The sequence below is a fragment of the Balaenoptera musculus genome, chromosome 8 (genome assembly GCF_009873245.2).
Source record: "Balaenoptera musculus isolate JJ_BM4_2016_0621 chromosome 8, mBalMus1.pri.v3, whole genome shotgun sequence".
NCBI classification, from domain to species: domain Eukaryota; kingdom Metazoa; phylum Chordata; class Mammalia; order Artiodactyla; family Balaenopteridae; genus Balaenoptera; species Balaenoptera musculus.
Window position 1 is genome coordinate 81,119,061 of NC_045792.1, and position 17,443 is coordinate 81,136,503.

The 17,443-nt window shown below is 43.1% G+C and overlaps 1 long non-coding RNA gene across 1 annotated transcript; it reads left to right on the forward strand.

Moving 5' to 3' along the window:
* Positions 1–4,376: 4,376 nt before the first annotated feature.
* Positions 4,377–11,264, forward strand: LOC118900181. The gene is made up of 3 exons (XR_005021056.1): positions 4,377–4,634; positions 8,776–8,929; positions 11,182–11,264. It is a non-coding gene; the product is annotated as an uncharacterized LOC118900181 (long non-coding RNA).
* Positions 11,265–17,443: the final 6,179 nt, after the last annotated feature.

Genomic DNA, 17,443 nt, shown 5'->3' on the forward strand with positions numbered 1-17,443 from the left:
GGTGGTGGTTTGGGGAAATGGCTGGTTCCAGTTGGAGAAGAAGAAGAAGAAAGAAAAATAGGGCAGCTTCTTTTCTCACCAAATTAAGGTAAGTTTGGAACCCTTAAGCAGATTGCTTGGAAGACTAAGGATATTTTCAGTCCAACTTTGCATTTTCTGTTTTTAAATCAGCACACCCCATGCTCTCTCTTCCCAGGGATTCAGTGTTGCTCTCCAGAGCTTGGCTCCTCCAGAGAAACAGCCTGGCACTTTCAAGCCTAAGTCAGAAAATGTTGGGGTCTCCCAAACACTTATTTTGGGGGGGATGTTCAAAGCGGGAAATACGTCTAGAATGTGGTGTTGATGCTGCGAGATTTAAAGGCAGCAAGTATCCAACAGCCAGCAGTCGTGCCTAGAAAATGGAATATATTTTTCTGCCATGGAAATTGTCCAAAGCTCAGTCCATCAAATTTAAATAAAATGCAAATAAGCCTTTAAGTCTTAGCACTTGCCTTCTAGTGATGGCTTGACCCATGTTAACATGTGACTTGAAGTATGTCCAGACACTGCCACTCAAAGCCTATCAGGATGATTCTCCAGGCTTTCCCCTTAAATTCATCACTGGCTTCCTGGACCCAGGGGCAATGCCGAGCTAGCTTTAGAGGCAAAGACCTTGGGAGGTAGAGAAGGTGCAAGATGAGGTGTCAGCGGGGGCAAGCCCAGCTCTGAGGTCTCCATAGAAATCAAGGAAATGCAGAGCATCCTTCAGCTAAAATCATGCAGAAGAAGCCACTTCACCTGAAAAAGGAAGGGAAACAAGCATAGGAGAAAAATAAAAAGAAGAATCAAATAATAAAGAGTAAACTGAGCGTTTCCTTCACATATACTTTTTTCTCCTGTCCTCAAGCAAGCAAGCCATTATATAAAGCACCAAAGCGACTATAAATTTCCAAGGAGCAGTATGGGGCAGCTTGTTAAATCTCCTTCTCACTAAACATCCTTCTTTCCTTCTTCTTTGGATATATTTCAGCACTGTCTACTTTTGTGGCAACTCAAGTATTTTTTTCTCTCTCCACTCTTGACCCACATGGCTCTTCCTTCAATCCACCTTTTCACTAATGCCAGGTCTTAATTCTCACTGTCACCCTCTTCATTCCACAATAACAATGCTGTCACTTTACAGCTCCTTCCATCATTCATTGATCTCAAGGCATTTTTTAAAATTTCCACACAAAATATTTCTGAATTTAGCGGCCGTCCACCCCTCTCTGTCTTGATTCAGGATTAGAGAGGTCAGAAAAAAGAGTTTTCTTTAATCCAGGTTCCACCACTTAAACAATCTTCAATCACATCATCTACAAAGTGTACATAATAATACAACCTCCCCCATCCCACTTTTGAGAGGATAAATGAGATAACTGATGTTGACAGAACACCACAGTGCCTTGTACATGAGGAATATCAATCAAGGCTGGCGGTTATTAACAACATAACATTTTACGGTCAATCTACCCACCCCCAAATGCATATGTCCTCAGAGCAGTGTCTAAGCAGGGGAAGGGCAGAACGTGAGGACATCCAGGACATTTTGAGACTCACCAATGGCCTGTATTATGTTGGCACTCCCTGACTCGCTGAAGCATGTCCCTGTTGTTGTTTTTCTGTTCCCCTGACTCCAGAACACTCCCCACCACCCACAACCTAGGAGCTTATCCCAGTTTCCATTTCTCTAATAATCGTCTTCTCTCCTTGCAGTTCCCCCATGTTCACCTCGATGCTTCCTCCTACACTTTGCTCAAGGAACTATCTCCTTATGGTTCAAATCCCAGTTTGTGTGCACTTTGTTTTCAGCCTATGATACTTTCTTCCCTATAATTTAACCATAGTTCCCATCCCCCAAATTCCCCTCTCTTTTCCTTCCCTCCCCCACCCCCCCCTTTATTTCCAGTCTGCCACTTCCTGATCACATCTTCCTTACAGCCCTCCTCTGTCCCCACTGTCACTTGGTATTCCTGACCTTTCTTCTTCCTTAGTTTGCTCTCCGTAGGTCCAACTAACGCATCTCCTCTGCCAGGACCTGTAAATGCTCCTGCTCCAATCTTGCTTCTCCTGTCTCCTCTTGCTTCTTCCATTCACTCTGTCCAACAGGACTTCCAAGAATGCAGAGAGCGGCCGAGAGAATTGGGGAGGGTAACGACAGCCAGAATTCAGGGCACCTCCCAGCCTCTATTACCGGAAGTACTTGGAGCCATTAACAGGACCCAGTGCTTGACCACCTGCTGCTCCTTGCTGAATCGTGTCAGCCTAGAAGCCTAAATACACCTGGGTTTTATCAAGTGACAAGCAGGGAAGTGGCAAACAAAGGTCTTCCCAATCACACATTCTAATGTGGTCATACACATTCTCCCAGGGCAAGAGGTGAGCCTGACTGGGGACACAAAACCCAGAAAATACACCTCTGAGGGCTTCTGGAATGACGTCCCCCTCCCTTTGCCTGACTCCTAACATCATCTCATACTCTGAAATGTTCACTCTCACAAGGTCTCCAAATCTCTGTCTTCACTGTGGAGGGTCAGGCCAACATTCTTTAAAGACTTTCACACAAGCCAAACTGCCTGAGAGTTTGCTCAGTTTCTTCCCCAACCTCTCAAAGCAGTTATAATACACTATTTAAATAAAGCCCCAGTGTAACCAAAGTGCCTGTAAATTTGTATACTACGCACACCCCCTCTTCCATCCAACTGACTCCCAGAAGGTCACGAGTTAGAGGGTCTTCTAATTCACAATCAACTCTTCAGGAGAGCTAGACTAGCCCTCTTCACACCAAATAATTTCTTATTTACTTATTCATCTATTTGGGTTTGTTCATTTTTGTTTAACTCCCTCCCCCACTGTAAAAAAAAAGCAAATCACATTCCTTCTAATTTGCTACCAGTTACCTCACTATCCCTGACCTTAGAAGAAGAAGAAGAGGATATAAAAAGGGAGGGAGAGAGTGAAGAAAAAAAAAAAAAAAAAGAAAGAATCCAACCAGCAAATCAGACTAGTTTAAAATCTCTCTTCCTTCTCAACTCAAGGTATTCATGTTAGGAGAATCTATTCAAGCCGACTCTCAAGAGACTTTATGGGGGAGACCTTTGCAGGGTAATGTCCCTTCCTTTTAAACACCACCAACTAATAGGATTTTGCTGACTACCAATTCCCCAATCCCTGTGCCCCCAAACAAGAGCTAAGCATCCCGCCCCTCCTCCTCCTCCTCCCCCCCCCCCCCACACACAACAAGGCTGTTTTCATCTCTCAGTGCTAATTCCTGCAACTGTTTTAGGGTGGTACCTGAACCTTATCAGAGAGAGAAAAGGAGAAAGAGAAGACTGAGAGAGAGAATTCCAAGGGCCAATACCGTGAGAAATATACACTTCAACGCACGCCATTTATACAGTCCCTATGTGTTGCTCAAATGCTCAGAAAATGCACGCAAACCCAAATGTTGGGAGAAGCAGCAATTTAAACCCGTTCACCAGCTGTTCCCAAAGAAACGGAACCAGTGAGTCTGGGATGAGGTAAAACGATGCTAAATCTAAATAAACCCCACCTCGTTGGGAAACGACATCTTTAATCGCGCCCTTGCCTCCAGACCTAGGTTCCCGCTCGGGCACATTAAGCAGGGCGCACGCACCCCATCCCTTGGGTTGGGAAAATAACAACTGTTGGCCCCCCGGAAAGCCGCACAGCATCTGCACCTCCCTTCTCCCACCTCCTGGTTTATTTTTAACCGCCTTCCATTCATGCCCTTCTGTCACATTCTCGATATTATTTATCCCTCAAATGTCCACTGTTTCTTAACAGCCTAAAGAGGAGAGTAGAGGAAAGATAAGAGAGGTATCATACTTACCATTCCCAGGCGGGGTGCAAAATAAAAATAAAGAAAATCCCCGGTTGGCTTTTTTTCCCTCCTCAAGCTGCAACAGCTGGAGGAGGGGAAGAATGATCTTGGGGGTGGAAGGAATCACTCCGGTGTGGCAGGTGGAGGCTCCAAAATATCCACGGAACAAGTTCTATTGCCTGGCCAGCGGGGGTGCACAGAATCCTCGCTGCTGGAGCCCGGGGGTGGGGATCGGGGCTGCCCCAGGGAGGACCCCAAGACTCCTGGTTCCTCGGGAGTTCAGCACAGAAGGGCTCGACGGGGAAAGAAAGTCAAGGTTCCCCAGAGAAAGAAACAAAATCCTAGACAGCAGCGATCACTTGTTAATCCCGAATTCCTCCAATATCCTTCCCTCTCCCTCTCTCGCTGGCTGCAGAAGCAGCACACGCCTCCCCTGGCCGGGAGCGCGCGCCGGCCGGGGGCGGGGCCAGGGCCGTCCGAGGGTGTGGCGTTCACGGCGGTCACCGGGGGCGCCTCCCGGCGCGGCGAGGCGGGCGCAGTCACGACGCCGTGACTGCCGGCCCCGAGGCCGCGGCCCCCCGACAACGAGGCTCCGGGGAGCCAGTGGGAACCATTCCAAGATCCCCCGGCTTGCGCCCCCAGAGGCGAGGAGCTAATCCCGGAGAGAGAGGTGTCCCCTTTGGAGCTGAAATGGGGTCCCGACGGCAGAGCAGGAACGCCAAGAGAGGCTGGAAGGGGTGACTTCGACGGCAGGTCCAGTCTCGATCGCAAGGTGCTTCTGGGCTTCTTCTCCTCTCCCCGACCCGCTTTCTCTGCATCTCCCCCGGCACCCCACCCACCAGCCCCGGCACTATAACGGGTTTGTGGGGTTGGGAGCCCGGGTGCATCTCTGGCGAGGCCGCCAGCCCGCAGCTCTCTAGTCGTCTGCTACCGCGCCCAGACCCCTCGGCCTCCGCCTCCCTTGTAGAGAGAGAGTTTGCCGGCTTCAAGTCGGGGGTCGGGCCTCCCAGGAGCGGAGGAGACCGACTTTACGCAGGTGTCCGACCCCTGGGAGGGAAGGATTACTGAAATTGGAATCGGGCCCAGGCTAAGGGCTGCGCAGGGAGGCTGAGGTCCGAGTTAGGAGAGAGTCGGAGCGCTAGGAGCAGGTTGCAAGTCCGCCCCGGGGGCGGGGGGGCTTTGGGAGAATGGGAGGAGCCCTCGGCGAACCTGTTGCTGCAAAAAGAAATACGATTTGGCAAGAGGTCTGGCTCCCGGGAGGTCTCTAACGTAGTGGTCGGATCTCCAATGCCACCCACCTCCATAAAACAACAAAAACCGCACTTCCCCAAGCCCTCCCCACCACCCGCCCCGCGCCGTGGGCAGGCGAGTGCGCTCGCAGCGGCGTCCTCACCCCGGTGGACTCTCGGATTGCTTATTAGCTGGCTGGCGTGTAAAATGCCCCTGGATGTCGATGTAAATATGCAATTCTCACAAATATGCCAAAAGAAAGATTAGCGGTGGGGAGTCAGAATTTACACACACACCCACACACACACACACACACACACACACACACAAGCGCAGGTGGCGACGGGGCTCCGGGCACCTCTCCCGGCTCCCTCTCTGATGGGCCAAGCAGGCAGTGGCGGCGTGCGCCCGGACTGCTGGAGCAAACTCGACCTTGGGGGGTCAGTTGGCGCCAAGGCAGCCACTGTCGTGTTCAGCTGGCAGCTTTGTTCGAGGGCCCTATTGGGCATCCTCCTTTTGTGGTGCTCTGTTAATTATTAAGAGAAATATTCCCGAGCTGAATTATAGATACGCGCTGTGCTCACTCACCTAACCGCTGCTGGCTTGGCGAAGGACAACGGGAGGGCTGATTCTCGTTCCTGTGTGATTTTTTTTTTGGGCGGCGGGAAGGATCTTTTTAAACAACTAAAAAATTCTCATTGTAATCGGTGAAAAGGAAAAAAAAAAAATTAAACTGACATGGGGTCTGGTTTTCCTAACTTCTTCCAGTTAGTGACAGAAGTTAGAACCTTCGTCTTGAATGAACTTATCTGTGATCCTCTGGCCTCAACCGCAGGTGGAGGAACTGAGAGAAAGATGGCGTCCACGCCAGCTCTAGAGAGGCTCTGTCTCAGTTCATGCCCCACTATAATCCATTTCTGAAAGTAGGGAGGGTGGATTTCTCCAAAAGTAAAAAACATCCCATGTACTGGCCCCACACCCTCTCTGTACTGCCACAATGTGAAGTAGTCACTGTGCAGTTTCACACATGCCAAAAGCAGATGGTTGAGTTTATTGTTGTCTCGTCAGAAGGACGTTTCTTGGGATGGTAGAAGGCAGGGCTGAGAGCACAGGACCTTGGGACTAGTTTCCCAAAAGCAATTTGTGAGATCAGTTGGAAGCAACTGTGGAATACTCTCAGGGAGATGAAAACTGAGATCGAATGATACACAAAAGAAGACAGGTATATTGAAGCTTGGACATTTTAATTGGATCATGTTAAAACTTTATGAATTACGCTTCCATGTGCCATTTACTGTTTGTTCCTATCACAGCCCAGAGAATTGTAAAGTTTAAAATGCCTGAGGTCTTTATAAATATTTACACTTCTTAGGTATCAGGAATCTGAATAACTAAAGCACCACAGCAAGAACACAGCTGAGGAAAAACCACTTTCATGAAGCTGTTCATTCAGGTCATACAAGGTATAGTTACTGAGAACTTGATCAAGGCTGGTAACACTCTTCTGAGTGACCACCTAGCGGCTCTCTGGCTCTCTGCTAAATACTTTGCATACATATTGTTTAATTTTATCTGCATAACTAAACACTTTATGTGATAGGGATTATTATTATCACTATTTTATAGAGAAGGAAATTGAGGCTTATGATGGTTAATGAACTTGCCCCAAAGTTACATAGCTAATTATTTAGCAGAACTGGGCCTTTAACAGCTGACTCCGCAATGTGGACAATCCCCATGCTAGTGATGATAATGCCCCGTGGTCTAACGCCCATTCGTCCTCACAAGCTATTGGCTGTTACAGATACAGAGGCAGTTTAGGAAACAAGGGGGTATGTGCTTTGATGGAGGTATGAGAAACGTGTTCCTGGGATGCAATGAATGGAGTAGCATCTAATTTGGGGGAAGCAAGCAAGATTGACAAAGAAAGGGGAAATGTGTCTGAGGAATGTGAGAATTGGAGTGGCTGCCATAGAGAATACATGGGCATGTGGCACTGGCGTGGACAGAATAACTGGAACCTGAGGGGCAGGCGGCCCCCAACTGGGAAGAGCATGCTTCTCACCCAGTCTTCCCCCCATTCCCAAACACACACACACACAGACACACACACACACAGACACACACACACAGACACATATACATGCACACACACAGACACACACACGCACACAGACACACACACGCGCGCACACACACAGACACACACACACACGGACACGCACATACACACACAGACACACACACACACACACACACACACACACAGACCTCTTTGAACTTTAAAAGAATTTCTTTATAAAGCAAACAAGAAACATTCCATTTCTCTTCCTGAAATTCTCTTAAGGATTCCTAGAAAGTCCCACAGATAAACAGTAGCAGAAAGATCCTTTGCTGTGACCAACAAAAATCTACCTTGTCTCAGTTTCAAACTGTTTTCTCTGGAGAGGAAAAAATTATTTTCTTGCCTTTCTTAATCATCAACTAGTCAAAATTCTTCAAGCACCCTACACCCAAATATACCTATTACCACTCATAATTTCTCCCTGGCTTTGAATTCTCTCAGTGGTAATACAAATATTCCAGACCACACTATGAAGCTTATGCTTATACAGAAAAGGGCAAAGGGCAGCAGATCTTCCTTTGTACAAAGCAGATAGGAGGCCCTGTGGGATACAAACTAAGTCCATTATAAATGTTTTTGTTCTCTTTGGGGACCATGGTCTCCAGTGAATTGCAGCGTTCTGTTTACTTCACCTCTCTCTCCCCCAGAAGCCCACAACACCTCCCTGAATACAGGCAATGTATCCAGAGCAACCAGCGCAATACCTGATCCAGAGCAGGCATTCGATAAGAATGTACTAAAATGAATGAATAATGGAAGAGGCTTCCATTTGCCAAGAAAGCTCAGTGAATGTGTTGGGAGAAAACCCAGAGAAGATTGTTTTTTTACCTGCTTACCCCAGACTCTCAGCGCTCGGCCTTTTAAAGTTCTGAAGGGATGTGAGGGGTAAAGAGTTCTGGGGGACTTGATTCCATGCTTCCCATTCCCTAAGGTATGGATGCAGATGTTCTGAGCAGCCCATAATTCCTTATGAAGTATGAGTCACTCAGCTAGTTTTTCCTTGTAGATGGATTTTTCAGTGACCTTTCACCACACCACCTTGCATTCCGTTTTATGCATACCAGTACCAGTCAGGTCTTAAGACCTCAGAACAGCATAATCACTTCTCATTAAAGTGAGGAAACATCAATCCTGGAGAGAAAGACTAACCACTCACTTCCTGACTCTCTGACCACAGCTCTGTGTAGGTACAGTGGGGAGTAAGACAGCTACTCTCTGCCCTGGATGGACACCTGCAGTCTAGAGGGTAAGAGATACATCAACACACCCATGTGGTTAGGGTCTGATAGAAGTCACACGAGGAGCAGAGAGAAGCAGCACTAACTGAGGTTAGAAAGGTCCTCAAGCCAGAAGGAGCCACGGGGCAAAGGCTTACTGAATAAGAATGGCAAGAATGAGTGTAAGAATAAGCAAAGAGAAGCAGAGGATCTGATATGGAATGGGAATGGGAAGCAGTGAGTGTGGACTTAGATATGCCACGCTCAAGAGTTTGAACTACGGTCTGTGACAAAACACTGCATGAAAGGATTCTCAACCCTTTTTCCACCTCTGCACACAGGACAGATGTGGTTCACATGCATGACACACTCCCCTGGGCAAACGCAGATGAGCAGCTACAGCATCACTAAATAGACTGAGTTGCAGGCATTTCCAGGCTTCTTGGCTACAGTGGCATCTTTCTCCTCCATCTATGAATGCATCTGAGAAGCCAAGTGAGTGAAATTGAGTTGGCAAAACCTTAAATCATCTCAGATTTAGATTTCTGAATGCAAATCAATCAAAAATGTCCTTCGTTAACTGAAGTAACTCAGAATTTGCAATGTACCGCATCTTTAATAGTAATATACCAATGTGGGGTGACACTGCTGTTGAGACCCACCCTGTCAGACCCAGTAGTTCCTCTGGTCCAGGATCCCCTGTGGATACCAAAATCTGAAGATACTCAAAGCCATTAATATAAAAATGGCATAGTACGGTCAGCCCTCCATATCTGCGGGTTCTGCATCCACAGATTGGTTGGTTGACTTCATGGATGCAGAACCAGTGGGTACTGAGGGCCAACTGTACACCATAACAAGGTGAAGTGGATTCATTCTTCTAGCTCTTTGTTATGCTTTCCTTATATGTGGTTAGAATATACAGCAGTTATGGAGACTCACTTAAAATGAAATATCCACCTTGGTGCAGATAAAAATCACCCACATCCTTGTGTGCGGGCACCAATCAATCAGGTGCAAACTTGGGGCAGAGATGAATAGAAGGAGGTTTAAGTATGGAAGAGTTTTCTGTCCCTACAGACATTACCACCACCGTGCCTTCCATATTAACTCCTAATAATTTATGTCAAGGAGCTTTTCCCGTATAAGTAAATGTGGGCCTTTTTATAAAAATAAGAGGTCATGGTATACTTCCTGCCAACAATGTGTTCCAAACTCTGAAGGTCCCTTTAAATATGGTCAATGACCATGGTACAGGCTGGATTCTACTCTGTCAAGAGTTGGCTGCTTTGCCATCTTCCCCATTTTGATTGTGCTCAGTACCTTTCACCCCCTAGAACAGACATCACCAAGGCTTAAAACAGGCCTTTGCTCTACAGCCTAAGAATGTTAACTGCCTCCTCCAGGCTGCCAACACCCATCACAGCCCTGACCATCTCTCCTTCATCAGACCAACATTACTTCTGATTTGGTTAAGTACTAGAAAGACTTTGTCCAGCACATGCTTTCCAAAACAAGGGCCATAGTTGTAGGAAGGATGCTCTCATGTAGAAGAAATTTGTAGTAGGTACAGATCAGTTAAGAAATATACCCCAAATTATGTCTGCTCTTTGCTCACTTTTCTCCACTCCTGGCTAAGAGAGAAACACAATTCTGGGGATTAGCCAACTGATATACAGTCGACCCTTGAAAGACGCAGGGGTTGGGGCACCAGCCCTCTGCACAGTCAAAAATCCGAGTATAATTTATAGTCATTCCTCCCTCTCTGCAGTTGAGCTTTCATGAATTCAACCAACCAACTACAGCGTATTGGAAAAAAATTCTTGCATAAGTGGACCTGCACAATTCAAACCCATGTTGTTCAAAGGTCAACTGTATTTTAGAACCAAAAGCACAAACAAACAAGGCTGAGAGTATGAGTGTCTAGGTTGTTAACTTATGGTTTCTCATCACTGGTTGCTGAGAACAACACATCAGCTATCAGGTTTTATATACACTAGAAGCCCCTCTAATTTATCTCTCAGTCAACCTCAAAAATCAGCTCTTATTCTGAATAAACACAGAGAACATAGGCTGACAGCCCCAAAGTTCACACAGGAGTACAAAAACTGACAGTCTTCTTTAGATGGTTTTTCAGAACGAATCCTTTTCTGAATTCATATATAGATTTGAACTTGAAAGTAAATTACAGTGAAATTCTAATGATTTACAATAGCCCTGGGGGGGGTAAAAATAAACATTTGACTAAAGCAATTACTCTTGGACTGCTTGCAGGGCTGGAGCAGAGATCAGATGCTGGGGTTATAAGATTGTCTCTCCAGCTTCCTGGTTGCAGAACCTCCTGCAAGACACTTAACCCTTGTGAATCTCAGTTTCCTTATCTATAAAAAGGGGAACTGTACTATCATTCCTCTTTTACAAGATCATGAGCGTAGATCATATAAGAAAATGTAAGAAAACTGTTCTACAACCATAAAAGTAAAACATAAATAGAAGACATTATTTTAAAGTAATAATCATCTGTTATGGACTGAATGTTTGTGTACCTCCCCACCCCCCAAATTTATATGTTGAAGCCGTAAACTCCAATGTGATGGTGTTTGGAGGTGGGGCCTTTGGGAAGTAATTAGAGTTCGATGAGGTCATAAGGATGGGGCCTTCATGAGGGATTGGTGCCCTTATAAGAAAGAGACACCAGAGAGAGATATTAATCTCTCTCTCTCTCTCTTTCTCTCTCACTCTCTCAGAAAGATGGTGGCTGCCTACAAGCCCAGAGAAGAGGCCTCAGAATGAAACCTACCTTGCCAGCACCTTGATCTTAGGCTTTCCAGCATCCAGACTGTAAGAAAATAAACTTCTGTTGTTTAAGCCACCCAGTCTATGGTATTTTTTTATGGCAGCCTGAACTGATTACGACATCATCAAAACTTGATAACAGATATTTAACCTGTCTTTCCTAGCAAACTTTGCTATGGTATTAGAAACTGGTACCTGAAACTCAGCAACATGTTGGGTAAGAAATGATCCTTACAGGTTTTCTTTCAAGGAATGGAAAGATTTGTAATCAACTTGCCAGTTGTTAACATGGTAGTAAAATTTTATTAGGCCTTCATAATCTAAAACTCACTCTAAACCAATTTGGAATTTTGGGCAGTTTTTCTTGTAAAATGGCTACAGATGACATTAGCTTGAATATCCTGAATATTGTTAACAGTATTAACTGTTCATTAATTCAACAAAATTTTATTGAGCACCTCCTTTATCTCAGGCATCAGTCTAAGCACGAAGCAGTAGTGATAAACAAAGATAAAGCCCCTGCTCTTAAAAAGATAAGCAGGACTTCCCTGGTGGTGCAGTGGTTAAGAATCCGCCTGCCAATGCAGGGGACACGAGTTCGAGCCCTGGCCTGGGAAGATCTCACATGCCGCAGAGCAACTACTGAGCCTGCACTCTAGAGCCCACGAGCCACAGCTACTGAGCCCGCGTGCCACAACTACTGAAGCCCTCGTGCCTAGAGCCCGTGCTCCACAACAAGAGAAGCCACCGCAATGAGAAGCCTGCACACTGCAACGAAGAGTATCCCCGGCTCACCGCAACTAGAGAAAGCCTGTGCGCAGCAACGAAGACCCAACACAGCCAAAAATTAATTAATTAATTAATTAATTTAAAAAAAAAAAGATAAGCAAAGTTATTTCACACAACATTAACTGTTATGAGGAAAATAATATAAAGTAATAGAGTGTCAGGAAAAAGGTTTTCAACTTCAGTTGGCTAACTACAGAGAAGGTGACATTTGAACTGAGGCCTACGTGACAAGAAAGCTTGCCATGTGAAGATTTAGGGCAGAGAAAAGAAAATCTGTTAGAAAAGGTCTGAACAGATGTGGTCTAAAAATTGAAAATGTCAGACAAGGGTAGCTAGAAAGCAAAGGCTTTCCCATAAGGAGTCTAGTGAACAGATAGAATCTAATGCACGAGAGTCCTAATACGATTTAATTCTACATAGCACCACCGAATCATTTTAAGTTGGGATCATGGAAGTGCATCTCCCTCCTTCCTTCCTCAGACCCCAAATTCAGGCTTAGTCACTCTTCTAAGTATCTGTGAATAGATAGGAAGGAGCCTTCCTAGGGGGTTATTAGAGAGGTAGTCCTGGGCAGAGAGAAGAGTTCACAGTTCTACATCAGAAAACCGCTCACATGTACATAAGAGGTGATGATTGCTATCCCCAGGTGTCCTGAGTTGTAAATGTAGTTCCCAGATTTCTCTCCCTGGTCTAGTGCTGCCTATTCTCTAAAAGGCAGGATGTGCTGTCTCTGTTACAACTTCTGTTTTATTAACAGTTCTTTTCATAGCAAGGAATAGAAAGCCATTCAAGCTAGCTCATAAACAGTCGGCTTACAGTAAGGTTATTGTCAGATCTTACAGGAGTCCACAAAAGAGCTGAAGAACTCTTTCTCAGTAATGAGTCTGCTTTCCCATAATGTCTCCATACATGTGGCCCCACAATGGCTGAGTTAGCCCCATTGTTATACAGTCTTTCAGTTTAAAGGTCCTTCACATGCTCTACAATATCTAAAAGGAGGAATCTGATCAATTTAGCTCAACTTTTTAACCAAGCCAATCAAGTCACAAATTACCAGCTTAACTGGTCAAGCCACCAATGTCCCAAAGGGAAGTTCACTCATCTGAGTCTGTAGCTAGAATGAAATTTTCTGAACAGGAGCCAATACAAGTAAGTCCAGCTCACTAATTCTAATAGCAACATGCCAGGTTGTTTTAAGATCTTGGGAAACCCTTGCTACTCTTACTTAGAGAGGATCTTCCCGGCATCATATCTAGCATACTTTAAATGCTTACACATTCCACGTTAGAGATTATATAATCTATTTTACAGTTGAGTTGCAGCTGACTAGTAGACAGTATTACATGGAAATTTTGCAGTATTTTAAGTTTTTTCTGTATTTCAGAGCTAATTTTAAGAGTGTAGACATTTCATAGCCTCCTGAAAAGCTTAGGCACACAGGCATGGCCCAGAAACAAACCATAATCCCTGAACAAAGAAATAGCTCCTTGATTACTGTCAAGTACTTAAGAGTCTTGGCTTTTAAGGTATTATTAAATAATCACATTTTTGGCTGATAAACTCTGGATGAAAGATGTCCTCACTTACCTGTTTATTCGTCTGCATGTGAATATGTGCTGACATATGTGAATGCATCCTGTGTTTATGTTGTCTTCTATGTTGTGTGTAAGCTATAATGGGAAAGCTAATTATTAAACTCTGCAAATGCACCCAGAGGCTACTGTGAGCGATGCATCCAAAAAAAAAAATCTAAAAATAACCATTTGCAGACGGGAGTTGTTCGTGCAGTTTTCTAAACAACAGCAGGTTTCTTTAAGGCATTACGGAATTTTTCCTGATGTTTTACAAAGTGTACTAAATCTTCCATACTTAAAGACAGATAATTTGAATAAGAGTGTGATAAAATTGACTGGATCCAAATTAAAGTTATTTTTAGGACAATCTCGAAAGCAATATACAATTGCTTTCATCTTAGAATAGATTCATATATGCATATTCTCCTGTGTTAGTTAAAAGCACCAAGAGAGTCATTTCTGAGAGGCAGAGCATTTCAGCAATTATTTTAGAATACTACATTGCCAAAAATGTAAAGACCACTCTTCAAAATAATATCTTGATTGCTTAGTGTTTTATTTCTTCAGGTTCACTCAGAAGAAAAAATTTTTAAAAAGGAGAGTAAACTAGAGCCTAAGAGTTATAGGAATATGTTGCAGAAATATTTAAGTGAGAAAGCCGCAAAGTGTGCAGCAAGAGACTTACTGAAAAATGCAAGAGAATTGGGTATTTCTTAGCAGGGGTGATATACCAAACTTTAAAAACAATTAAAATAATATTAAATAATTGCCAAAATTTAAAATCAACTTTCAGCAGAGTGGGCTTGACATGTGATAATCTGAGACGGTTTCTTCTACCTGGGACCAAAGTATTTGGTGCAGCCTTTCAAGACAGCTCTGGTTCATACAATCTTCTGCCACCACTAATGTATATGTAGTTAGTAGTCTAGTCATGTGCCTCAAACTTAGCTCAACAGAGTCCCTGTACTAATAATATGTTTAATAACTATTAATTTTCCTGCTCAAGACACAGCATCTCCATCAAGTGATGAACTTTGGCTCTAGTTTTAAGCTTTAAGAAAAATATACTATATTCTCCTCTTTAACTCATGGGAAGTTATTGAATATTTCATTTCTAAGTTGAATGTGATATATGCAAAGAATAAGTTGACTTGTTTATGGTGATATACAGATTACAAGTTAAGAGCACAGCCTCTAAAACCAGCAAATCTCCATCCATTACTAGATGTATGACCTTGATTAGGTTTCTTAAGTTTTCTAAATGGAATGTTCTCATCCACAAAGTGAGAACAATGATACGTACTTGATAAGGTTGTTGTAAGAACTGGAGGAGACAAATTATGTGAAAGACAAAATGCACAGGACAACTGAGGAGATGATTTTATTCGACCCATTACAATGTGGAGATTATTCATTAATGAGGAGAGTCTCAAATAAAAGGAAGGGGGCTGGGAGTTTTATAGAAGCAGAAGCAGATAAACAAAGGACTCATCCTAGAATCCTACAGGGGTCATGAGGAAAGACAGAGGTGAGTCTTACCCTGTAATATGCAAATAGAATAAAAATCTATGTGTATATTATACTCAATGCTGATAAATCAGAGAAAACATAGCTGTTTTTATTAAACAAAAAAATATTAAACAATTCTCATTTGCCGAAGATTTACCTAAATTATGTGAGCTTGAAATCATAAAACATTTCTGATTTGGTTTCTGTAAGGATACTTTTAAAATTTGACACACTGAAAATCTTAATAGTTCAATTTCCTTAATTCCTGGGAATTTTAGGAATATTCAACTTATATATGCAATAATTTACCTCTAAGCCAATCAGAATAGAACTCCTTAAGGAGCTCTTTAATCAAATTTGGTAATTCCATCTGGAGGTAGGAAATATTACACAATCACACAATGAGAGGTAAAGGCCTTTCTGAATACCACATAAATACACAGAAAGAGAGAAAGCTTACGATTTCAATTCTAAAATTTCTGTCACGGGTCAAGCATAAACACAGAAATGCAAAGAACTGTTCTCTTCCCGCTGGGTATAAGTTCTTAATTGATTTGCACTCCGAACAGACAAACAGACAAGACTAACAACCCAGAGTCTCTGTCGTCTTTCACCTGACAGAGACAAGACCTCTATAAACCATTAGCTTCTTTACAGAGACCACCAAATGGCCAGACCACAAAACCAAAAGAAGCTGGCAGCAGAAATCAGGCATGTGTTCAAAAAGAATCAAAATCAAATCCTTACCATGTTACCGATGGATGCGAGTCTATTGCACAGGACCAGGAGCTGGACTTACCACTGGGTCACCAATCACTAGCCAGGAGCAGAGGACAAAGGGCTCCAAAAGTCCTTTACCGGGTGGAATAAACAGGGATCCAAAAGTGAGGCCATCATATCAGAGTTACAGTACCAAACTGTGAAAGACAAATGCAGAAAAGGAGATTATTTTATATAAACTATTACAATAGGAAGGATATTCATAAATGAGGAATGTCTCAAAGAACAGGAGGGAGCCTGGGATTTTTTAGCGACCAATAAGCAAGAAGGTTATCCTGGAGTTTATGGGAGTCCTTGGGAAGGAGGCAGGTGGGTCTTAACTCAAAATATACCAGCACAGGGTGGTCATTAAAGGGTAGGAAGATTTCTTAACCATTATTTGCTTTCCAGGAGCAAAGGGCTCAGATAAAGTTCAGCATTGTGCATAGCACAGGGAGATCAGCTTGGTTCTTTGTGTCCACCTAGAGGGGTGGGATAGGGAGAGTGAGAGGGAGACGCAAGAAGGAGGAGATATGGGGATATATGTATATGTATAGCTGATTCACTTTGTTATACAGCAGAAACTAACACACCATTGTAAAGCAATTACACTCCAATAAAGATGTTTAAAAAAAAAGTTCAGCATTGTTACATTGTCAATTTTGTAAAATGTTTACTCATGTAGAACAAAGTGTTGGCAATTATTGTTGGAGAGGGCAGTGCATTTAACAGTACACTTTACATATTCTGTGTAGAGTCAAATACTGACTATCCTTTACTAGCTGTATGACTTTGGGGAAATTACATAATTTCTCTGATTTTTAATTTTCTTATCAGTTCATTGGGCATAAAAATAGTGGCTTCTTCATAAAACTGTTGTGAGGAGCAAATAGGTTAAAAATGAAAAATTCTAAGACCAGGTTCTCACCTGGTGAGCTCTCATAAACAATGGTTAACTATTATCATTAGTATTTAGAACTGAATGAATGCCATTAGAAAATGGCTCATTTATTTATTTCTGAAACCCACCTGACAAAGTAAACATTTCTAGAGCACAAGGATTCACTTTTTTATTTGCCAGATCAGTTTGGTAATTTTAACAGAAACTTTCAATACTTCTTAACATAATATTTTAAATTTTTATCATTTCATTGAGATAGAGGGACATTTTGAATTCATTTCTTTAAAAAGTTCTGCTATTGTAAAGGACATAGGAAATAAATTGTCCTTAAATAATTAACTGAATATTAACAAATTAAACCAAAATCAAAGTTGGAGAAAACTAAATGGCATTTGTCTCTGTTGTGTTTAAATCCACAATCCTGCTCTTTTCCAGCTGAGCTGATATAAACTAGAAAACTGATTGATAATAGTTTGAGAAAAAATTTTTTTTAAAGCTTGTCATCTTCTTTTCCTTTTAATGAGTGAAATTAATGGTAAAGAAATCTTATCAGATCATTGTTTATGTGAACTTGGTTCTGGGAGGATAAAAGGTTTTGCTGTTTAATAATAGCAAATAAAGCAGTCCTAGACATTCTTGAACGAACATGTAATCCTCTCCTTCTAGAGCATAGAGAGCTTT